Genomic DNA, 8,856 nt, shown 5'->3' on the forward strand with positions numbered 1-8,856 from the left:
GCTCTGCTAAAGAAATTGCCTTTGAATGCAGTACAGTGAGAAGAAAAAAAAAACAATAGCAGTAATCGAAGGCTTGGCCTTTTAAAATTAGTAACTGAACAGGGTGACCACCTTCCCCTTTCAGTGGGGGAAGGGACCGCGGGGGGCGGGCGGTGCTCAGGGAACAAGGGACCAGGAGCCCACCGTATTGGGCTGGCAATAAGGAGCTATTGTCCTCCGGGTTTTACAATAAGGAAAGTAAGAGCAGTTTTAGCAAATACCAGACTAATTAGAGGGAAAGTCTTGCTTGGAATTGTGCCGTCTTGGCCGGAGGTGCCTGACGACTCTTCTCACCTCGCAGTGAATGGGGTTTACGAGACCAGGTCCAGCAACCTGAAATGAATGGCCTATAATTGCCGTGCCCCCCCCCCGCCCCCTTCACGGAGGGGAACTAGTTCAAGGCTTTATCTTTGGGGACAGATGAAACCCAGAGGGTAGCTGGCCCCATGCAGGATGAAAGCTTTGAATCCACCTTGTCAGATTACAAATAGGCTCAGTTCCTCTCCTCCTGAGAAGAAAGCATCGGCTCTGGGGTTAGGGTCTTTGCGGGAGGTCAAGGGAAGGCCTCATGCAGGAGGCCCTGATCATTCCAGAATGCAAACTGGGAGAATTTGGGGATTCACTTCACACTCACATTTCTTGAGCCCTAAACACAGATGGCTGAGAGCAGTTCCCAGCCGCAGGAAGTTTCAAGTCTAAAGGAAGGAGCACAAGAACGGGCCACTTTGCTTGCTCCCCCCCCCCCCGCAGCTGACCACCCAGGGGGAGGGCAGGTGACAGCAACCCCAGCTGTCCCTGGGGTGGTCCTGCACCTCCCACCTCCATCTCGGTCCAAGATGAGTCAACAGTTGTGGTCCAGCGAGGGAAGCTGCAGCCCGCCCCCCAGGAAAGGAGCGTGTGGCTGAGTAGCTGGGAAAGCATTCACACGAGGAGCCCTGAGTCCTGGGCTGGATTCCCAAGGGAAGTGGTGAGCGCCCCACTGCCTGAGTCAGCCCGGAGATGAGAGCCGATGGGACTGTGGACAGATCTTGCCCATGTTTTGTCTGTGATTGCTGGGTGGGGTCTCTTGCCTTCTCCCCCAGATAAAACATACCCTGCCTTGGCATTTGTGGTTTAAACAAAGAAAGAGAAAGCAAGGATTTGGACATATGGAAATTAGTAAAGACTCCTGCTTTTTATTGGAGACGCTATTCCCCCGTCCTGGTCATGCCCTCACAGGCCACCAGCCACATTGGGAGGCCCCTTCCAAGCCAGAACAGCTAACGAAACCCCATCAGAAAGAGACAGGAGGAGCCAGCCTGTCGGGGTATTAGGTCTAGGGCTGACTCCTGCCCCTTGGGCTGTGCATGCTGAGGGCGACCGTTCCCTTTCCATCCCAGCCCCGGGAGGAAGTGCTTCGGGGAGCGCGGCTGCTCCAGATGGAGGAGGAGAAAAGCGCCCTGAAGTGGGAAAGTCCTCCCCCCAACCCCAGTCTGCTTCTCTAGCCCTTTCTAAGGGTTTATAGGGATGCACAGAAAATTTCTTGGGGGCACCAGCCTGATGAGCCTTTGAAGCGAGAAGACAGAGAGGCAAAACCAGTAACCGCTCTCCCAACAGCTACTTCATAGGCACATTGCCTGTGCCATTCGGTGTTCATTTTGTGCTTCTTATCTGGATGCCTTTCTGAGAACGAGGGCTGACAAAAATGGTAGATTCGGACCCAAATGTCCAGATACCATCCATAGATTCCCCCACGGCCTCAACGGTAGCTGAGACATTCTGGGACGTGTGGGTCAGGGGAATTCTAAGCGCTGAAGGCAGCAGGTAAGAAGAAAATTCTGCTGTCATGAGCTCGAATCTGGCTCTGCAGTTGACTTCTTGGGAAAAAGTTCACCCCAAGAGGCCAGCAGCCCAAGGAATCTGTATAAAGGCAGAAGGAGGCTAAAGTATTGACAGTTTCAACTGCTGATACGTGCAGAGTTACGTTTTATCTTGCTTGAGATCCATCAAATGAGGACGGCTCCGCTCACCGCACTTGGAGGGGTCTCCTGTAACCAGTTCTCCCCAAAGAGAGGCCAAGTGCCCTCCAGCGTGAGATCTAACGAGGGTGCTGAGCAGGGGGCTCCACGTCAGCCCCCCCAGGAAGTCCAGACTCACTGCCTGTGGGATCTTGGGCAAGATGCCATTGCTGTCTCTCAGCCCTGGTTTCCTCATCTGCAAAGGAGTAAGACGGCAGCCTGCCTGGGGGAACCTGAGGACTAAGTCAGGCAATTCAGGTGAGGAAACTGAGAACCACGTCTTATATGTGGTACACACTCAATAAAAACTAGTAACAGTATTACTACTCCAAAGTAGACAGGGCCTGAGTTCGTTCCCATTTGGACAATCTGCTGTGGCTCTCAGCCCTTGAACTCCTGGATCTTCATCCCCATTTTTCTCCTACGAGAAGACATACAGGGCCCTAAATTGTTCCTTGAATGAATTACTGCTTCACAAATATGTAGAATGAGGCAGCTGAAGGTGTCACTAAAAACTGGCAAAATCCGGAGACCCCAGCCTCCATCAGCATCACCTGTCAGGGCCCCAGCGTGCGTGGACAGGAAGCCCTCACGGGCGGGGCCCCAGGAATAAACTGCTCCAGAGTATGGCCCAAAGGGAGGCCCTGTTTGGAGTCGCCACGGACACAAAATGCTACCTCCCTTTTGAGATGCCAGTGTCCCCATGTCCCCGTTTCCCCTTCTCAGCTTTGACTGAAGTCCTTTCGTGTGTTCTGTATGGACGGATGTAGGAGGGCACAGGGACACAGTGCCCGTGTCAGGAGGTCTGCCCTCACGGTGGGGCTGGGGGCCGCAGAGGGGCACACAGCCAGGTCAGGTGCCCCGCTGTAGATCCCGGTGCCCTCAGGACGGGGTGGACCCCGCGCAGGTCACCTCCTCTCTTGGGGCCGCAGTGTCCTCGCTAACCTCACAAAGCCAAGACTGGGTCAAAGGGAAAGGGAAGCGGCTGGAGGTGTGGGTGGGAGACGAGACTCTGACCCCACGACCATCTCGTTTTGAGGGTCAGTGGGGCGGTCAAGTGTTGACGGCAGGAAACAGCGACCCGGAGCAGGGTTAGAGGTCGAGGTGGCTGGAGACGCAGCTCCAGCAAACTGAACTGATAACTACGAAAGCCAGACGGCCAGGGTCAAGGTGGGAGGGGATGGAGCTTTGGGGATAATCCCTGGGAGGAGAGCCCCAGGCAGGGGCCCTGGGGTCAAGTGATGTGCTCTTCACAATATGGCCCCTGGACACGCTTGAAATCAGAAGAAAAGTGAGGCAGGTGAGAAATTCCTGGTGTTAGAGGAGGGGGCCAGGAGCTCCGAGGGGTGGTTAGCGGTCCACGCCCTGAGGGGCCTTCCTCCCTCCTCTCCTGGGGATGTTGAGTCTTGTGACCAGAGGGTGTCTCACCATCCTCGGGCTCCGAAATTGCTGCTTGGGAGGCTTCCTAGGGCCCTGGTGGGTTGGATTGCGGGTTCATCAGAATCTCCCAGGAAAGACGGTTACAAACACAGACTCCCAGGCTTGCACCTCAGGCCTTCTGAGGAGGTGTGTCTGTGGTCTGTACTTTTAAGGCCCCACAGGTGATTCTGGTCCTTAGCTCAGTCTGAGACTCGGCCACAGGGTCCCATAGGTCCACACCCAGCAAGCCTGAGAGGAGAGGAGAGGCGCCCTGGCTCCCAGAGGCCCAGGCGGACAGCAGGGCAGAGGGGAGCCCACCTGGGTCCCCAGCCCGACTCCAGCCCACCTTGGCCTTGGCGATGCATCAGTCGAGACTGGGCTCCAGGTCCACCATCACCATGGTGTTTGCGAGTTAACTTTCGCTAAATGGTACTAATGAGGATGAAAAGGAAATCCACAGGAAATCCAATCATCTCCTGGTAAAGTAATGCTTTGTCCCCGGACCTATCATTATCATCAAAAGCATTTATAAACTTCTGAATTCCACCTTCTGAGCTGGGAAGCTTTGCTGGCAGTTTCCTGGCTGGAGCTTTTGTTTGGCTTGAGAAAAAATGGTTATACCACAAGAGGCGAACAGTGACACATGGGAATATATCATCGTAATGGACAAGAGTTACATCAGACAATGTGAAATTTTAAGCACTTAGCCCAACACCCTCCCCTGTTCTCTGATCTTTTTCACTCTGTCTACAAGCCTCTGGGTCCTAATACATAACTAAGTTCAGCACCTGCACTAACCCTGGATGTCCTTAAACAGGCTGATCAATGAAAACAAGTCACAGGAAACAGCAATCAGCTTCAATGCTAATTAGACTCTGGGGATTCTGCCTTCCTAGAGGCCCTTCTTGAGACTTCATGCTCTGGCTATGAAGACAGTGAGAGAGAAAGATGATGAGCAAAGAGACTGAAATTATATTCAGTGATTCCTTTCAAGTTTCAACCATGGGCCTTAAACACCTCTGATTCTAAGAGAAGAAACATATAAATGCCGTTGGCTTTGAGAGACTTGTTGGTGGGCTGGAGGGGCTGACCCGTGTTTCCCAAACCTGAGTGGGTGGGAGGGAAACTGATAAGGAGAGAACAGAGTGGGAGGTGACTGCCCAGGAGGGGAAAGTGCTGGCTAGTGACCTCACCCCCTCCTTTATCAAACTCCTAACCGCCTCTCCTCCCCCCAGCCCTGCTTCATTTCCTTTTTGCCTTTCTTGTAGCCTGGTAACCACACCTGTATCCCGTCGGCTGATTTCATTCGTGGGCTGCCATCTGGGGTGCATTTTAAGCAGGAATTTCTGGAAACAGAAGAGCTACCAGACCCACAGCAGATTCTCCAGGGGTGGAATTTCAGGCACCGCGGCATCTGGATGGAGGAGATGCTTCAGGGCCCCGGGGGTAGGTGGGACGCTGGGAGCCTTCCCAGTTCCTTCAGATCTCAACACCCAGGCGGCCGCCCACCTCCAGTTCGCTCCCCAAGGCTCTGTCAGGGCTCCCCCTGTCCCAGCTGGTGGCAGGCAGCCAGGAGCTGCTCGCTCAGCTTTTCAGTTTAAATGTCCACCTGGGTTTGCAGTGAGTGACAGGGACACGGTCTCCGGAAGCTGACAGAGAAGGCCCAGGTCATCGAAACCCAGGCCTGGCAATCCAGGGTCCCCAGGAATTTCACCCGCTGGGATGGGTTTTGAGTGTGTGTTTCAAAGATGCCTTCATTCTAACAGTTAAAGGTTCAGACCCGACCTGGTCACCATCAATATTTTAAAAGCCTCTCCTTTTGCACTTAAAGAACCCTGAGCGTGGCCGCTATGACAGCCATCCGGACAGAGGACACTCTTGCCCCGGCTATGAAGCACGTACGTTTTGACTTAGGGCCAAGCCCTGGCCCGAGAGCCTTTGATGTGGGGAGACAGAGATGAATCAGGCGGGTTGGCAGTTGGGCCAGAGAGAGGGAGGGAGGGGTGTTTCTCTCTGGGGAGGAGCTGGCTCAGAGCTGCCGGAGGAGGGGAGGGAGGGCCGGAGCTGGGGGGCCTGAGCAGGGGTGGCCCGAGGGGGGCGAGAGTGGGCAGCCGGCGGGCGTGCTGGGAGGGCCTTGGGTCAGCCGCCAACGCCACGGGCTGGAGGGTCCCCACCAGCCAAGTGGAGTCCTCACTGCTTGAAACAGAAGGGTGAACTCTCAGCCTTGTCCCCTGGGGGCCGAGGGAAGACCGTCACCCCCAGTGAGGGAGGGGTGACAAGGAGGCCCCTCACTGCCCAGGACTGGCCTCCAGATTCCCTGCTACCGAGAGGTGGTCCTGAGACCGACAGTGCTGGAGATGGTGCATCCTGTCCTGTTCCGCACGGACGGCCCCATCGCCCCAGCCCAGCCCCACACCGGGGCCCAGCTTTAACCGCAGAGCCCAGTCTGACTTTCTTTCCCGTCTCAGTGGGCTCGGGAGGGGCTGGCGGGCTGGTAGCAATAAAGGATGTTTTGAGCAGCTGAAGCCACAGGCAAACGCTCAGCTACGGACAAGCTGTGGGGCAGCCCCAGGGCACCAGCCCTCTGCTCATTGCCCAGGGCAGCCAACAGGAGGAAGGAACCACCTGGGCCGTGTTCCTAACCAAGGGAGACGTTCACCTGCTTGCAGCCCTGGCCCGGCCAGCCCTCCTCGCCCTCCAGTAGCCCCCTGGGTGTCCCTCCACCTTCCTCAGGGCCCTGGTGCGGTGGTTGGGGAGGGAACACCCTCTCCAGCATAAGAACCACTGTTTGGGAAGCGCAGACCCTGGAGCCCGGCTCTTGGGAAAACCTTCCAGATTAGGATAGTTCCCATGGCAACGAGTGAGGGTGCTTTATCAGTTACACCGTGTCACAGGGATAACTGTTAGCTTTTATGGATTTTCCACTAGTATGTGGTGCCAGGAAATGTGTGCAGGGACACCTGCTCGGTCCAGAGATTATATTGTAACAGCGTCAGAACAGCGCTGACCAGTCCTAATGGAGCACGAACCGCGAGCTGAGGAATGTGACCCTCCTGACGGCGCTCTGAGGACAGCACCCTTGTCGTCCCATCTTGCAGGTGAGAATGATGAGACCCAGCGAGGCCAGGGGGACCCAGGTCAGGCCTCACCTGTCCCCAGGTGTACAAGAGCCAATGTGGAGACAGAGGCTTCTCCAAACTCCGCCCCAAACACCCCAGGTCTCCATCCCACGCCCACCATCACTCAGGGGCGGGAGTCACCCTGGCCCAGTTCTATAAATAGCGGTGCGGGGGGGGGGGGGGCGGGCTGGGCTGGAGACCGTGGGAGAAATGCAGACGATAAAGTGCTTTTCTGCGTAATCTGTTCAAGCTCACAAGGAGGCAGGAAACCAATTTCCCCCAAACCAAGAAAAAGGGCAGTTCTCTGGCCCCTGGGGCTGGAGACATGATGCTTTTAATAAAACAGTTCTGGGGCGGTACCTGGAGCTCCGGGGAACGAGCGTTACCCGCCAAGCGGCTCAAGCCGGGTCAGTCCCGAGAAGCGGGAGGCTGCTGCTTCCTGTGCGCTGTGTCCCCTCCTGCCCCACCAGCCGGAGGCTGCAAAGAAAGCAAAGACCCACTGGATCCCAGGGTGGGAGGCTCCCCCTGGTGGCCCCGTGGACCCCCTTGCCGGTGGCCCCTGGGGTCTTGACGGGAGGAGGGAAGGAAGCAGAGGTTTGTACAAGTCCAGAGTCTGCCATAGGAGAGGCCGGTGCACTCCTGGGCGTGAACCCAGGAATTGAGAAGATGCACCGGGACCCTGAGTTCACGAGAGCAGAGGGGTGGAAACAGCTCAGACATCCACTGACTGACGGAGGGATAAACACAACGCGTAGACACACCCAGTGGAACATTATTCAGTCTTAAAAAGGAAAGAAAATTTGACTCAGGCTACAGCATGGATGAAACTTGAAGTCGCTGTGCTCAGTGACATAAGCCAGACACAAAAGGACAAATATTGTGTGACTCCACTTATGTGAGGGCACCGAGAAGAGTCAAATACATAGAGACAAAAAGCAGAATAGTGCTTACCAGGGGCTGGGGGAGGGGCGGCAGGAGTCTTTACTGTTTAGTGGGGACGGAGCTTCAGGTGGGGAAGATGAAAAAGTTCTGGAGACGGATGATTGCACTACAGTGTGAATGTACTTAACACTATTGAACTGGACACTTAGAAATGGTTAAAATGGTAAATTTCATGTTATTTATATTTTACCATAATAAGAAAAAAAAAACAAGAAAAGAAAAAGAGAAAATGTGTCCATCCATTCCTGTGGGGAAAAACACACCTTTTTCCAGAGTCCTAAAAAATTTCCCAAATCACCCAATTTGTGTTGAAATTTCCTGGGCTTGTCTCAGCCTAGAATGGAATCTAGGGGGAATACTGTCTTAAAATCCACTCAGTTTGGAAGAATAAATTGGGAAGAATTCCTGTACCTGATGTGAAAACTTACAATATAGTTGGAGTAATCAAGGCAGCATGGCTTAATGGAAGGACAGACAGACCAGTGGAACAGGGTACGGAGCCTGGGAACAGACCCACACAAACATCCCCAAATGCTGTTGACAAAGCTGCAAAAGCAGTTCAATGGGGGGATGGTTGTCCCCAGCAGTTCAGTCTTTTTTTTTTTCCCCAACATATTTATTGGAGTATAATTGCTCTACAATGGTGCGTTAGCTTCTGCTGTGTAACAAAGTGAATCAGTTATACATATACATATGTCCCCATATCTCCTCCCTCTTGCGTCTCCCTCCCTCCCACCCTCCCTATCCCACCCCTCTAGGTGGTCACAAAGCACTGAGCTGATCTCCCTGTGCTATGCAGCTGTTTCCCACCAGCCATCCATTCTACATGTGGTAGCGGGACGAACAGTCTTTTCAGCAAGGGGTGCTGGGGCCACTGGGCACCCATAGGTTGAAAATGTGAGCCTCAACATCATACAAAAATCAGCGTGCTCATCACCAGCCACTAGGAACACGCCAGTGAAATCCACGGTGAGGTGTCACCCCAGACCCACGAGAAGAGCTAAAATGCACAGAGCGACAACACCAAACACTGGTGAGGCTGTGGGAAGCTGGCTCTCCTATAAGATGCCAGTGGGAATGCAAAATGGTGCAGCCACACTGGAAAAGAGTCTGGCAGTTTCTTTAAAAACTAAACATACGCGCACCGTACAATCTGGCATTCGCACACCTGGGCCTTTATCCCAGAGAAATGAAAACTTGCACTCCCACAGAACCTGTACCTGGAAGTCCACAGCAGCTCTATTTGTAACAGCCCAGACTTGGAAACAGCCCACATGTCCCTCAACAGGTCAGTGTGTGAACAAAACGTGGCCCGTCCATACCACTCAGCGACCAAAAGG

Source organism: Mesoplodon bidens, assembly GCF_964165515.1.
Source record: "Mesoplodon bidens genome assembly, chromosome: 11".
In the NCBI taxonomy this organism is placed as follows: Eukaryota; Metazoa; Chordata; class Mammalia; order Artiodactyla; family Ziphiidae; genus Mesoplodon; species Mesoplodon bidens.